Genomic DNA, 14,992 nt, shown 5'->3' on the forward strand with positions numbered 1-14,992 from the left:
TCTGAAGCATTTGGCTGCAGTCAGTCAGGGTGCCTGACAGGTTGCTGCTAGGCCACACTGCTGTTTCTTTAAATATGTGGAGTGCTTTATGCAATTTCATCAGAAAATTGTCTTAAGGGTAAAGGAAGGCTTCGCGCTAACTTCAGCAGACTTTCTATGTAGTATTTGCAAAAAGGCAATGTCAGTACTTCTGAATAGCTGTGTAAACAACCTTGGCTATGGGCTGTGCTCATGCCTTGTGGAAAGCAGAAATATCAACCGAGGTTTGTGGAAGTGAGTTGGTGCGACTGGCAGAAATATTGTGTCAAATATATTCAGTGAAGTTAACTGACCTAAACATCAAATTTGGTCCAATTCTAGCTAGATCAAGAAAAGAGGTATTGCAAGGGGAGGTGTTTCCCTATAAAAACGTGTGTATCCATGATTAGGTGAGACAGAATTGGCAACTTTCGGAAGACATAGAAAGATATATAATAAAGATAAATGTTTGGTTTTTTTTTTTGAAGCATTAGATTCCAAAGCATTAGCATTGAAGTTTAGGTTTAATTTTAAAATATATTTAAGACACCCTGTGTCTTAAATAGCAGGCTGTGCTGATTACTGGCTGTGTGCAGGCAAGTCTAGTTTATGCCAGTGTAGAGTGGAGGAGCAACTTACTCTGCAACAAAAGGTTTTGATTGCTTTTGACAATCTTTTCTAAGATGACTTTTTCTAATGAACATGATCAATTTTTTCTACAAGTTCCTTGCCTGTACGATGTCTAGCTTCATTAGCTCAAGTACAGCATCCTCTAAAGGTACATCACTTATACGGTAAGCTTTTTTTTTAAACTTGGAGTATGTATGCAGGTCTGAACAGGGAAGATCAAGCCATGGGAGGTGTGCCTTGGTTTGAGGATGTCTCTTAAGCTTCTGCGCGACTCAAATAGTTCACGAGCAATTGATTAACACTTTGAATCTTAGCAAAAAGTAGGATTTTTTTTACAGGGTTCCACTCTGCAGAGAAAGTTTTGTGTGTGCATGTAAGCAAACAGCATCTTTAGCACTAACAAATTGTATATACGAGTAATGCTGTGAGATATTGTAATGTTATGTGCTGTTTGTGACTGCAGTGGAACATGACGAAGGTAAGATACCTGCTGATATAGACAAGTTAGGCTTATGATATCATTTGCCTAGGTTTCTTGGTCTCATGTAGTTTTCTTGACTTATTTCAGATTTTACTATCCGTTATTGCAGGCCTGTTGTTTAGAAGATGGGTGTTCTGTTTTATTTAGCAATGCTTAAGCATAAATACACAGGTGAACGTATCTCAGGCTGACTGCCGAATGTATTTTCAGAGAATAAAAATGTGGAGTACTGTATATTCCTTCAGAAATGCATAGTTTGAAAATTTGAACACTGTGGCAATACTGTAAATCTGAATCTCTAGAGGTCAGGTGAGGAAAAAAATAGCTAATGAACTCAGCAAACTGTACCTGAACAAGTGCAGCTGAAAATCTTGCAGTTTTGAGTACGCTATGTTACTAATTGATCTAGTAATAATGCTCCTGGCCTTCATATTACCAAAATGGCATTATACAAAACGTTGTGTATTTTATGATTTTATCCTGAAATGTTTGATTGAGATAGAGGAGAGATGAAAAGGAGGAAGACAACCTGTGATTGATCCCCTGTAATAAGCTTAGTCCCAAAACACGCAGAGTAGGAACTGTTGTACGTGTGGTTTTTGTGCCAGTGTGCCTTGGAAACCTGTTTAATTGTCACGTAAGCATAACTAAGATGGTGTTGCTTGCATCTAGCTATGAATACTACTGTACTATTTGCCAATTGTGGTTTTGTAATGCTTTGGTGGTTTCTGATTTAGTTATGGCACTATATAAATTGGTTATCTGTTCTGTACATTAAGTTCTTGTAAGTCACGTATGATAAGAGGCAGCCCTTTGCCAGCGTTTCTGTTAATGAATGCTTAATACTCCTTCGGTAGGTAAATGGAGCACAGATCTTCCATCAAAAGCAAAACTCCATTAACCAGGTCTGTCTCCTTGTGAAAAGAAGGGAGTGCTGCAGTGTACTTTGTAATGTAGATGATGTATGATTGCTTTTAAAATTATCCCATATGAAACTGCTGTATAACTAAGGGGAAGCAGGCAATGAACTTAAATTCCCGGTTGATACTTAGAGAAAAATGTGCCCAAACAAGGAAGAAATTACAATGGAAGCGTGTGTGCAGTTGTGGGGAATGAAGGGTTTAGGCTGTCAGCCTAAACCTGGACTTGTATGGAAATTAGTTGCACTCCAAAAAACTTCAATCTGGGTAGGTCAAACTGAGTTCACAGAGCTTTTGCTGTAAACTATGGCACAGAGGTAAAGCTAGAGCAGGATAGGGATGTTGCAAATGCAGCGTTCAAAACTGATGCACGAAAGACTGGCTGGGGATTTCCCAGGTTGCTCACTGTTGGGATTAGCACTAGTCCCACAGTTGCCATTCTGCCGTACTGTAACGGAGCGCTGCCTCCAAAATGTCAAGTAACATCAGCCTTGTACACATCCTGATTTAACGTGTCAGGTCCAGGCTCCCTCGTTAATTTTTCCAGAGCTGCCAAGTCCTGCTGCGTGCTGCCCCTGCTCTGAAAGTTAGGCTGGCCTAAGGTGTCAGGCTGAGCGCTTCGTTTGGAGCAAACAAAACTGCTTGGAAAATCTGGGCTCAGCACGATGCTTGTCTGGGTGATGTCACTGATGAAGTCTTGTTTAAACATCCCATGGTGCCTACAATGAATAAGGTCGTTCTAAATGCAGACACAGGCTTTATCTGTAACATACAGTGAATGGAAATGAGAAGGTGAAGGAAATGTCATTAGCAAAATCCCTAACTACCGTGCAGAAGGGGACAGCGTGGGGCAGTAAAAGTGGCGTTCCGAGCACTTTCTGTTCCAGAAGTTCCTCCTTTGTGCACAAAGGTGAGAAAAACACCTTTACAAACGAGAAGGGAAGGAGTAGTGGAACGGAGATCTGGCTGGCATGGCTACGTTCATGTTCTGCAGTACCGTTGGCATTGTCAGTCTGGATTGTGGTCTCCCAATTTTGGGTTGAAGCTAATGCTAAGCTTAGCTCTGCCCATAGGATAAAACTTAATTTAAATTTTAAAATTTTAAAGACTTAATTAGGAGAGGGGGAAATGAAGCTGTCATGACAGACTAAAAATACAATATAGCACCCTGCTACGAGGAAGAGGCTTTGTGAGAAAGTGGATTTGGGTTGACATCTAAGGCTTAGTACTGTTTTTCATCAGTGGCCTTCAACATAAGATGCTTGTTTTTAGGGTTACCTGTACCTACGGTGGGTAACATTCCGTCACCTTGCGAAGGCAGGCACTCACTTGAGAGGCTTTTGAGAACAAAGATGAGGCTTTCTGCTAAAACAGCCTATGAAAAATGTAAAAATAGTCAAAACAGAGCTGAATTTGCTACCATAAAGTTCCATTAAGTTAAACGTGAGACAGTTTTCTAGCTCCAAGAGTATTTGGGGAAAGGAAGGGGGAAAGTTGTTCTTCCAAAATAGCTAGGAAGTTGGAAATGCTGAGTGAGGAAGCAGTTACTGCCCTTGGTAACCTCATGATGCTGTATTGTTTTGGTCAGTGGTAGAGCTAGACAGGTATATGTTAGGGCTGTGACGGTGGGAAACTGCTCGGTGTGATCCTCAGTGGGGCAGCGGGACTCTTCAGGGCCCGATATGTTGTGCTGGGGTATCTTTATATCTTTATATCACAAACCCGTGCTGATGGTATTTCTTTGCAGCTGGCGTTGTGGTGGTCTTTGTGGGTTTTGCTGAAGTGGAGAAACATTTGGGTGACTTTTTCCTCAGCTTAAAGAAAACTTAGTTGAAAACAAACAAAACCCCACTGAAGCCTAATTTTATTTTATTTTATTTATTTATTTATTTATTTTAGTAAAAAGGATAGTGATTAACAAATGCTTTCTTCTCTCCTGAAAGCTTCATCTTTCCAGCAGGAGGAGTCCTGTGATTACATTGCTAGCTGCAAGGCCTCTGAGCCAGTCATTAGGAGGAAACTGACTGGAGTGGAAATGAGAGCAGCGAGGCAAATGGCACTTCAGTGTTTTTTCTTTAAGACGCTCCTTGTAGGAAGGCAGTTAAGCCTCATTTCCCAGCATCAGTGAAATCTGGTTATGACAAAACAAAATTGTAAATGACCTGTATACAGGCTAACTACTACTTAAAGCCTTAAGAAAAGATGACATGCTAACAAGGTGGGTAGTGACTTTACACCAGAGGTGCCCTGTGGGGAAGAAAAGAAAAATATTTCAGGGGATCTGAACCATTGCAAATACATTTCCTTTCACAGGGCTTTCCCAAGCATACTTGTTCGCATCTTTCAGGGTTTGTTGGGGATGGGAGTGGATTTGGGGGACTGGAACAGTGAGATAAAAACAGAATCCTGGTTGGCAGTACGCATGCAGATGCGCTAGGCAGTAGAAAAATGTTTAATGCTGAGGTTTGTGGAAAGAGCCTGCTGGATTGATTTCCAGGGTGCTGCCTGGTGACTTCTGTACTTTGTCGTCTGGGTGCTGCTGGACTGACTGCAGCTCTGCTAGAAAGCTGTACTGCGTGAGCATGGTCAATCATATGTTTCCCCAAAACTAAAGACCGGGTGTGCACATGCTGTGTGTAGCCAGTATATGTGCACATTTGCATTGGCTATCCAAAACTGAAATGCAGTCACCCTATAAAGAGAAGGGAGGAAACTTCCTCCCTGAGAAGGGAGGAAACTGCGCTGGGTGCTCAGTTTGGGAAACGTTTTTTTCTAGTTTCACTAACAGGGCTGTGTGTAGATGAGGAGGCGATGAAAGCCCAAGTTCGTCATTATTTAAAGACATATTTTAAAAATACATTTTTAAATCCCTTCAAGAATCCAGCATCAATAGTGGTTTGAGATGCATACTTCATCTTTTAATAACCTAATCTCCATGTATTTTTAAAATATTCATTAACAAAACCTTTTATGTTATGCATAGTGCACGGAGGTAGTCTCTTACTCCTTGTCCATGTAGAGACACTGGGAAAAGATTGGATTTTTCTTTATTCCAGTAATGATTTGTGGTCTCGCATATTCTGTGAAGAGGTGAAATGTGCACTAAACATATAGCTGTCAGGATCGCAGATTCTTCTTAAAGCATGTCACAGTGGCCTTCAAGCTATCATTTCCCAAAGGTCTTTGAAAGGAAAAGGTGCTACCTAGAGAAAAGTTGGTAATCTTAGAACTAAAACCACGGATAGGCATTGTATCCTAGTGTAGTGAGCTACAGACTTAAAGGCATCATGGTAAAATTACATCTGTCCTCTCTAAATATATGTATTTATTAAAAGCAAAATGAAAACAAGACAATTTTACTGACCTTTGAGAAGAGAGTGACTGAAATGCAAGACAGAGGAGTCAAAGGTGGCTAGGGTGTATCAGGCTTCATGCTGCATGAGAGGAAGCTCCATGTTCTAGCTTTATCACAGCATCAGAGTATTACGAAAGGAAGTTGTTTTCTCTTTGGTCAGATAAAACCCTTTCAGTGCTTTATCTCAAGCTTAGGTTAGATTTTTTTTTTTAATTAAAGTAGTAAATCCTTCATCCTTCTGGGTAAAAAAAATACCATCAGTAAACAACCCTGAACACATTAAATTCGGGCAAAGCTTCTAGTCAATGACAGTGTCTTGACATGTTAGGGAATGAGTTTAAGTCCTCTCCCAAAAAGCTTATGCCACATAATTCCACTTTTGTTTATTTTTCATATGAGAACTGTGAATTACTTAGGGCACAGTTGCAGCCTCTGGCACATTATTGTTCTGTGCCAAGAAAAATATCTACTTTTTGAGATGTTCATTCAATTTTGACAGGATTTGCCTGGAATTCAGCAAAGCACTGTTATCAGAGCTAAATTGTCTGCTATTTAATATTTGTTAGGAGAGTTGCATCCGATGTGCACTTTTTCACTCCAGGGAAGGGAAGGAGGTACGGGGTAATTTAATTGTTTGTGGATTGTTTGTACCTGTAGCTATTGGTTCCTTTCTCCTCAATTTTCTCTATAGAGAAAGCCAGCTGTTTTTTTTCTGGAGATGTTAAAAAGCTCTGATCTGTGCAAGCACAGTAGTGAGACTGTTCTTCATTGAAGAAGGTCAATTCATTACACTAGTCTCTGACTTCATCAGGCCAACTTATCTTCAGAGAAGACAGAGCAGAAATAGACCAAGATGCCAAAAAAATAAATAAAATAAAATCAGGTATGGCAAAACTCTGCTCAGAGCTGCCCTCTGGAAGTCTACTGCTGGAAGTCTTAGCACTAGGAGAAAGGAAGAGGTGTGCAAAGGGTAGATTTTGGCCTCTTCACTTTTTTCCACACAAGAGCAGTGAGTAGTTTGACTGGAAGTTTCAAATTCAACGTGATTAAATGTAATTAATATACATATATTTTTATATAACATGTTTATTTCTGTGGAACTTTTTATGAGACTGAGACAGTAAGATTTAGCACCCTTACAGGAAGGAATGCACGGTTATGTCAGGTAACATTTGGTAGAAGTTTTAAATGTAAGAACTGGTGCCAGGGTTTCTGTTGTTGGGGAATTCACAAAAAAATCCACTTCATGATTGTCTACTTGAGTTGTTCCAGAAAGCACCTGGCTTGTTAGAAGACTTGATTCAGACTGCATCTGAGTCTGCTTCAATTTAACGAGTTCCTAGATGAAGGTCACAATCTTTGGAAGGCCTAACCCATAGATTTCTTAGTCTGGACAATGTGGACTAAATTCCAAGCAATTTAAGAAAACCCTGAGAAGAGACCTCAGCCAACAGAGCTGGATTGAGGTGGATCCTTTTCAGAAACGTGTTTCTTAAGCTATTCTGTGTGTATGTGCCAGCGCATGCCCAGCTTTCCATGGACATAAGTTATGACTGATCCGAATCACTTGAGCCAGTGACTTGCATGCCAAATTGAGAAACAGTGCCTAAACACAAATGCACAGGGAATTGACCTCAGCCTAGAGATTTGATAAAGTATGCTTTAAAAAAAAAAATATCCTTCAACCTCAGTGACTTTCTGTCCTGCCATTTCTGAGATGTGGCTGCGGCTGACAGTTGAGTTATTGCTTTGCAAGATGCATACTTCCAGTCTTAGTGCAATCTCATATTTCTCTAGATAGTCTGAAGTTCATTCTGTAATTTAGTTTGCTGTTAACTCATAAACAGACTCAAAAATGCTGGTTTTATATTGAATTAGGGCTTGAAAAACACGATGTCAAGGACAAGGCTTTACAAAACTTTCAGTTTGAGGCCTTGGTGCAAAATTTGGTATGTTTTCTTTTAAATATGTTGTCTTTTCCAGGATATTAATGAAGAATATTCTCCTCTGGAATGGTTAAATTTTTGAAATCATGTCAATTATGCGTCTTGAGTTCTATGACTGACTTTAACAGCTTCTTTGGAATGGTGTTAATATTAAAGTAAGTTACTTTCATGGTAATCTTGAGTGCGTTAAAACTTGTAACTCTTATCTGCCTTGACAGCTGAATTGGGAAATAATGTGGTAGAAAATCCACTTATTTGGATCTGGTGTGACTGAAAAGGTATGGATACTGGCCGGAAAAGTGTATTCCTTCACTCTGGATACATTTGTGAGATGAGAAGGAATTGACTTAAATCTTTGCTGTTCCTCTGTGTTGTACCAGAGCTTGTAGGAAGGTGTGACGTAGTGTTGTGTAGAAATGGACTCCCTGAAGGACAATGTTTCTTCTGTTGCTCAGCTTGCATCTTTGGCTTCTCTTGCCTGCTGACTGGTCTCACACACCTTAAAGAGCTGCCTTGGTTGACTTTGAATTCTGAATTTCCTTCTTAATTTTTTTTTAAAGTATTTGGGGTTATAGCATAGTAGTAGGACCCAGGATGTAGTGGGGAGCAAAATGCTTCACAGCAGGAGGGATGGAGATTGTGGGAATATGTTAGAGCTGGAATAGAGAGTATTAGAGAGGGGATGACACTGATAGCAGAGAGACCCTGCTGAATGGGCAGATATGACTACTAACACAGGGAGTACAAGGAAGCATGGCAGATCTGACCTTCCTAAACCTGATTTCTTTTCTGTGACAGTTTGGGCATGGAGAACAGCCACAGCCTTTTTACCAAAGGAGCAAAAACTTGTCACTTCACAGATGTCAGCAACTGTGAGCTGTCCTGTAGGATCTGTTGGAAGGAAGCTGGAGAAAAGACAAAAGCAAGATAGTGGCATGGGAACAATGAGCAGGTCAGCACTGGAGATGGGGAGAAAAGGAAGAGGGAAAGAAAATCAAACTGAGAACAGCAGAAAGGAAGGTAGGAGAAATAGAGAAGGGGAGGCTGCAGCTGAAAAAGGGCAACAAACTGTAAAAAGACAGAGGATGATCAAGGAAAGACGGACAGCAACATGAAATAATCGAAGAATCGGCAGGTAAGTAACTTGTTCTCTGTTCCCTCTGTACGCATACCCTCCATCCTCCCCCTGGACACAACAGAACAGAAGTCTTGCATGCAGTTGAGCACAGCAGTGAAAAAATAGTTGTGAAAGCAAAAGACTAGCAAGACTCATCTCCCCAATACTTTTGCCATTCCTCAGTAATCACTTATTTTCTGTCAATTTCTTTCTGTATTATGTAGTAAGGACAGACCCATTTTGCTCACGTTAATGGATTGGTATGAATCAAAATCTCATCAAGGGCATGAGCAGGTGATAAAGTGTTGTTTTCAACTGGTAGGTGGAGTGGTGCCAGTCAAAAATAACTTATTACTAGATTCTACTGCATCTTGGGGCTTTTCTCCTGCACTGACTGAAATGCTTGTATGGCAGAGGCTGTGTTTCTGCATGGCTTTGGATGATCCAAAGTTAACAGCTAGACTTCTCTGCAGCAGTAATTTGAAACAAGCTGTGCATTTTGGGAAGATGGTTATAGGGAGAGCAAACATTGGCAGCGTTGTCTTTGGTTGCCTAGTTTATATCTGGCTAACAAAAATGAGGACAACCAGAAGTATTCCACTTGGTTGTTTTGTTGAACGTGCACCTGGTATAAAAGTGCCTCTACATGGCAGGCATCTCTAGGGCTTTGCACATCTATAAAGTTAATGAACGCTGAATGCCTGGCTCTTCTTACTATTTCCACCTGCTTTGCCTAGCTAGTGCTCCTTTGAGTTCAGTCGAGCTGTCCTGATTTTTCATTTGAGTAACTAAGAGGGAATTAAGGCGCATGTGTTTATTCCCTTAATAATTTGTACACTATTCTAAATTAACATGAAATATTTGTTTGGTTAGTGTTTTTGTGTGTGTACCAGTGGTTACGAAGTCTCTCTGCTCCTGTTTTTATAAAAAAAAAAAAAAGTAGCTCCTGCTAATAGCTATAATAACTTGGTAAAGCAGTGACAAACTCATCATGCAAATTACAGTTTGAAACTTGGATCGGTGCCATGCTGTACATCTTATTTCTCCCATTTCTTGCTAGAGTTGTTACAGAAATTAATGGCATCCAGTCCTGAAAAAAAATGACCTTCAACTCTGAGTTCAAGAGAGTAGTGTTCATTAGAAAGTGATCAAAATTGAACAGATTGAATTACTATGAGGAATTGCTATTAAATTTGCTGGCATACTTGCATTTAATCAAACAAGCTTTGTTTAAAGCAAGCAAGAGGAAAAGACTTCGTCAGTGCAGCATTGTACAAATGACGGATCTGCTACCTGCTAATTAGGATACCGCCATGAGGCGCGTCCATTGACACGAACTGAAGAGGACTACATTCATACCCTAACAAAACTAGGATCAATTTTCTATTTCATCCCTATTTTAGGTTTTTGCTTAGAGTTATTGAATGTCCATGGTTTAAAGAAAACCAGCCACAAGGTTTTATCCCATGACTTACTGCAGAAAGCAATATTCATATTGCAAAAGCATGTGGAGAAATTAGCACCGGTCTCTTCTATCACGTGTGGCACTGGAGGTGTGAAGTAGTAAGTTTGTAATGAGTGGTCAGGAGGTTGGAAAGTGCCTAAAAGAAGAAAATCTTCTACGGGGAAAAGTTGAACTTGAGGTGTATGGTGCACTTGGTAGGTTCTGTGAAGTTCCGAGTGCTTGGCTTGTAATCACTAATGTTAATTCTTCCTTTTTAGAGGAAATTATATAATGGGTGAGGAGCAAAGTGTCTTGAGCTCTGGACTCGGTGGTGGGAAGATGGTTTGAGCGTCCACCTCTGTCAGGGCTCGGTCCCTTCCAGCAAACACCGCGCCCCTTCGACTTTTACCCTGCAAAAGCGAGCCGCGAACAAAATGAAGGAGAAACCTCCCGCTCCTGGGGTCGACTTCTGAGCGCCAGCCCCTCGCTGTCCAAGCAGCCCCCCAAGCTCCCCCTGCCTCGGCTCAGCTGCCGGCAGGGAGGAAGAAGAGGAGGAGGAGGAGGAGGAGGAGAGGCGCAGCCCCAGCCTCCTCAGCCGCGGCTGCCGGGGGCGGGGGTAGCGAGGCGCGGCCGGGGGCCGGGCCGGGCGGAGGGAGGGCGGCTTGCAGCGCATTTTTGGCGGCGCGGAGCGGGGCCGCTTTGTCTGCGGGGAAAGTTTGGCGGTCGGCCGGGGGCCGAGGAGCTGCCCCGGCACCTGCCGAGGGCTGCCGGGGCTCCTCTCCGCCCGCGGCGGGGCCATGGGCGCCTGGGCGCCGCTCTGCCTCCTCAGCGCGGCGCTGGCTGCTGCCGCCTCAGGTGAGTCCCGTCCCGGGAGGTGCCCCGAGGAGAAGCCCCTCCAGGCGGTCCCCGTGGGTTTTGGGGCGCCTTCCCTCCCTCCCTCTCCGGCCGGGGGTCCGTCTCCCGCCCCCCGCCATTTTGGCTGCCCCCCGGCTCGGGCCGGCTGTGCCTGCTCCCAAAATGGTCGCGGGGGGGGACCGCAGGCGGCTGAGGGGCGGTGGGTGCGCACCGTAGGGCTTGGTTGTGGGTTTCACCTCAGGCTCGTCACCTGAGGTGACGGAGGGTGAGGAGGGGGCTTGGGACAGCTGAGAATACACTAAGAGGCTGGGGGTTTCCAAAGCCAGGGTCCTTTTTATTTTAAGGGTCCTTTTTATTTTAAGAAACGATGGGTTTCCAGTGCCTGGGTGCGAAAGGAACTGAGCAGAGCCCTCGTGCCCCTGTCCCCTCCCGCTTGTCACCGCTGTTGGTGGCGGTGGGGAGGGCAGAGATCATTGCCCATAGGGTATCTGCTTGCGCTGTGCTAGGGCAGTGATAATAGGGGCTTTGGGGAGTGCACAGGAGGCAGCTTTGTCACCTTGCGCTGATTTAAGAGATTTCTGAGGTAAACTTAACGTTGTGTGGATGTTGCTCTGAGTGCAGCTAAGGCATTGACCGCTGACTGCTTCTGTCACTTGAATTAAAAAAAAAAAAGTGTTCTGGAGAGACTTATAAAAGTGCAAAGCTATGTGTAATCTTACTACAGCTGTCAGTGCAGGGGTTAAGGTTATTGATAGCTTGATTTTGGCAATGCACCGGGGCTGCACTTGTGCTCTTAGGTTGTCTTCTGGCTTTCTTTTTGACCGTGCGGCTGTGGGCTGTTGGTTCCCGAAGTGACAGACTCCCCACGTACAGCTCCCAGTGTAATGTGTCATGTTTGCTTTAGTTGTCTTAACGAACAGCAGGAGTTAGTAGCCATGTCTGTGTGTGAATGGGGGAAATGGCAGATGTGAACGTGGGATATTAACTTGGTGAGCAGAGAGATTCATTTCGAAAAGAAAAAAAATCTGAAAACCGCCCTATCAACCACCTGTATCTGGTATGCCCAGCACAAGTAACTAGACAAAAAGTCAGGGTGTTTCTTCCATAGCTCGCTCAGTGTATGAAAGGCACCATGCTCTTTTGAGGGAACCCTTTCAGGTGAGCTTTGCAAACAGTCCTCTATCACTCCGGTGACCTGGAGCTGTGTGGAAAGCCAGGGTGCTGCAAAGCTCTGTTTGCTTTGTAGCTGCACATGGGGTGAGCCTGTGTGCAGAGGGTGCAGTGGAGGGAGTGGGCTGTAGTGCCGACAGAGAGAGACTCCAAGGCCTCTCTCATCCCTGCTGATCCCTGCCTGTCGATGAGTTCCTTGGCACACGACCGCTCTCTTGCGAGGTATTTACAGTGCCTGGCACAAAGGGCCCCAGATGTAATTACAGCCTTTTGAAGCAGAGGTAGGAAATGGTAGTGATTTTTTTTTTTGTGTACCCCTCACACGGCTTTCTTAAGGGCTTCAAGTCTTTAGTGAAGGCTATGACACAGTAATTCATCTTTTATGATGTCATTTTTTCCATACTTTTAATGAACTATAGTCATTAAGTAAAGAAGGAAGGGCAGTGAGCCCTTTTCAGGATTAAAATGGTCAAGCTGTATCAGCTTCAAATAATTGGTGTTAAGTATTATTTTTTCATGTGCCTTCCAACCATATGTGACCTCGTAGCGTTTTGCACTGAATTTTGAGGTGCAGGAGGATGATGAACCTTGAAATTATTCTCTCCTCTCAAAAGAAGAGTATGGGGGGGAGGAAAGGGATGTGAGGGGCAGGAGAATAACTGGTATTTGATGAAAATAAATGCAGTATCGTGAAGTCTAGATATGGTAATGTCTTTTTTTTTTTTTGCCTTTAACCCGGGTTGCTATGGAAGTCAAGTAAATTAATGAACAGGTAATTGCTGAGAGCCTAAGTCTTAGTGGCACTCGAGTACCTTGGCACCACCATGAAAATGCAGAGTGGATGTGAGATTGAAACCCGGCGTTTCGGCATGTCATCCTCTCCCGTGCTCAGTCTGCGCGTGTGATCTTCCTAGTGCCAGTGTGAGTAGAAAGATACCTGCAGAGTTTGAAAGAAACACAACTGGGCTCTTAGGGCTCATCTTTTTGGCAAGGGAAAATAATTCCTGATGGTGCCTCTGCAGCCTCTTGTAGCTGAGCTGAGGACCAGCTCGAAGGAGGAGCTCTCAATCTCGAGCAGTGTGGCTCCAAGGTTTTCTGTACAAATTTGTCTAATCTGCTTTTTATGGGAAAAAACACTCTTTGACAAGGAAATTCTTAGTTGTCTGGGTGGTCCCTCGAGGCAGCTTTTCTCCCGTTCTTTGCTTTTAATCTTTGGTTTTCTTGGGTTGCTTTTGATTTCACATTCTTGTCACAGTAGACAGATACGTGCTGTTGTTTGAGAAGGGCTGTTTCCCAGAAAATCAATGGAAGAAGTGTCACTGAGCTTATTCATGGCTTTATTTTCTAACCTCTTATTTGGCTTATTGAAGCAGAATATATAAAGTGTGCTCGAATGGGCGCGCATCTCTCTGTCACTTGCTCGGAGAAGCTTTCCCTCTCCCAGTAGCATCAGGTGGGGAGCCTGAAGGGCGGGAGTCCCGTGAGCCTGTCAGCAGGGGAGATGCGACGCGTTGCCCGTGGAGTGAGTTAGGGGCAGGAATTCATGGCTGCTCTTCTCACAGTGATCGCGTTTTTATGTGTATATTCACGTGCTTATTTGTTTCTCCTGTAGATGGTAAAAGGATTTATAGGAGCACAGAGAAGAGCCTGCTCTTTAGCATGCAATTTAAGTGCTGTGTAACCTTGCACTTTTAAGGGTTGTATTTTGCCATTGAATAGCAGTGGCTCGCCTGTATTTCAGCGAGAGCTCAGGCCATGAATCAAAGTAGAAATAGAGTTGTAAGCTTCATCTTACGTGTATATTGTGAGGCCTTTTTCCTTGGAGGAGGCAGCTGTGGCAGCAGAGGGAGAGAAGATGTGCCCCTTGCATGAGAGGCACCAAACACAGGAATCTGTCACCCATCTGAGGGGGTATAAGGTGCTTGTGGGAATGGGTTGGCCTGATCAAAATAAGGCAGGTGACTGGTGATTGTAAATTTTTTTTTCTTCTAATCCATCCTTTTTTTTGTTTGTTGTTGTCCCACAGGTGCCTGTGTCTACCAAGGCTTGGTTTTTGAGGTAGGTAAGCTTCAGTGTATTATGTCGGGGAAAATGTTTGAGGAGGTGCTGTTGAACTTTACTCTGACTGCTGATTTTGTCACCTCTGCTGGGGATGGCTGATCTTGCAGCAGGTCGCAGAGCAGCCTTCAGCCTGCAGGAAAACAACAGCAAAATAAATATCGCCCTCAGGGAGGTCAGCAATTCTCCCTGGGCCTTTGTGAACCCAACCGTTCTCCATCTCAGTACAGCTCTGCCTGCTTCTAACTGGGGCTCCTTATTTGTCCAGCTTGTGAAGGATGTGCGCGATTTTACAGATTGGAAGATAGAAATCATAAGTGTTCGGTCCTGGACAGGACAAAATAGTCTTTTGTAAAATGTCTCAGTGATACTAGGTACGTTCTGTGTTTTTTTTTTTTTCCCTAAATATATAAGGTATTAGTGGCAGCAATTTAACACTTTTTCTCAATTGATTATGGTAAGTACTGGGTACCTTAATGCTTCTTTCTTGATCCAAAGTATTTTGTTTTAGTGTCTTCCTCTTTACGTGTACATATTCTATAAACAACTTCATAAATAGTCAAAATCTGTGATTCTTGTACAAACTGCTTTGTTCTGTAACACTTGGTAGCATTGCTTAGGTGCTTTGGGCTGAGAGGGAAAGGCCGAGCAGCTTGCTTTCCTGGAGCGCTCCTGTACCTGCCTCCGACCCCACAGCCAACTTGCTCAGGGATCTGTTGCTGTGGTCTGGCAAGCAGCATGCAGCAGCCAGGGAAAACCTGGGTGTTCATTTCTCTTCCAGCAAGTTAGCCAAACATGTGGCGTGTGAGAGAAGCATGGCCCCTGTGTAGCTTTAGGCCTTCTGACCTGGACCCTCGCTCTTGGAAGTTTTTTTTTTTGCCCCAAGAGGTAAAATGTAGTGCAAATTGCTGGATGTGAATGTTTTCAGTGGGTGGCTTGGGGAGAAGCTGTGTCAGGCTAAACGGGTTTGCTTCTCTCAGTAATGCACTGTGGAGCTT

The sequence above is a fragment of the Cygnus atratus genome, chromosome 4 (assembly GCF_013377495.2).
Source record: "Cygnus atratus isolate AKBS03 ecotype Queensland, Australia chromosome 4, CAtr_DNAZoo_HiC_assembly, whole genome shotgun sequence".
In the NCBI taxonomy this organism is placed as follows: domain Eukaryota; kingdom Metazoa; phylum Chordata; class Aves; order Anseriformes; family Anatidae; genus Cygnus; species Cygnus atratus.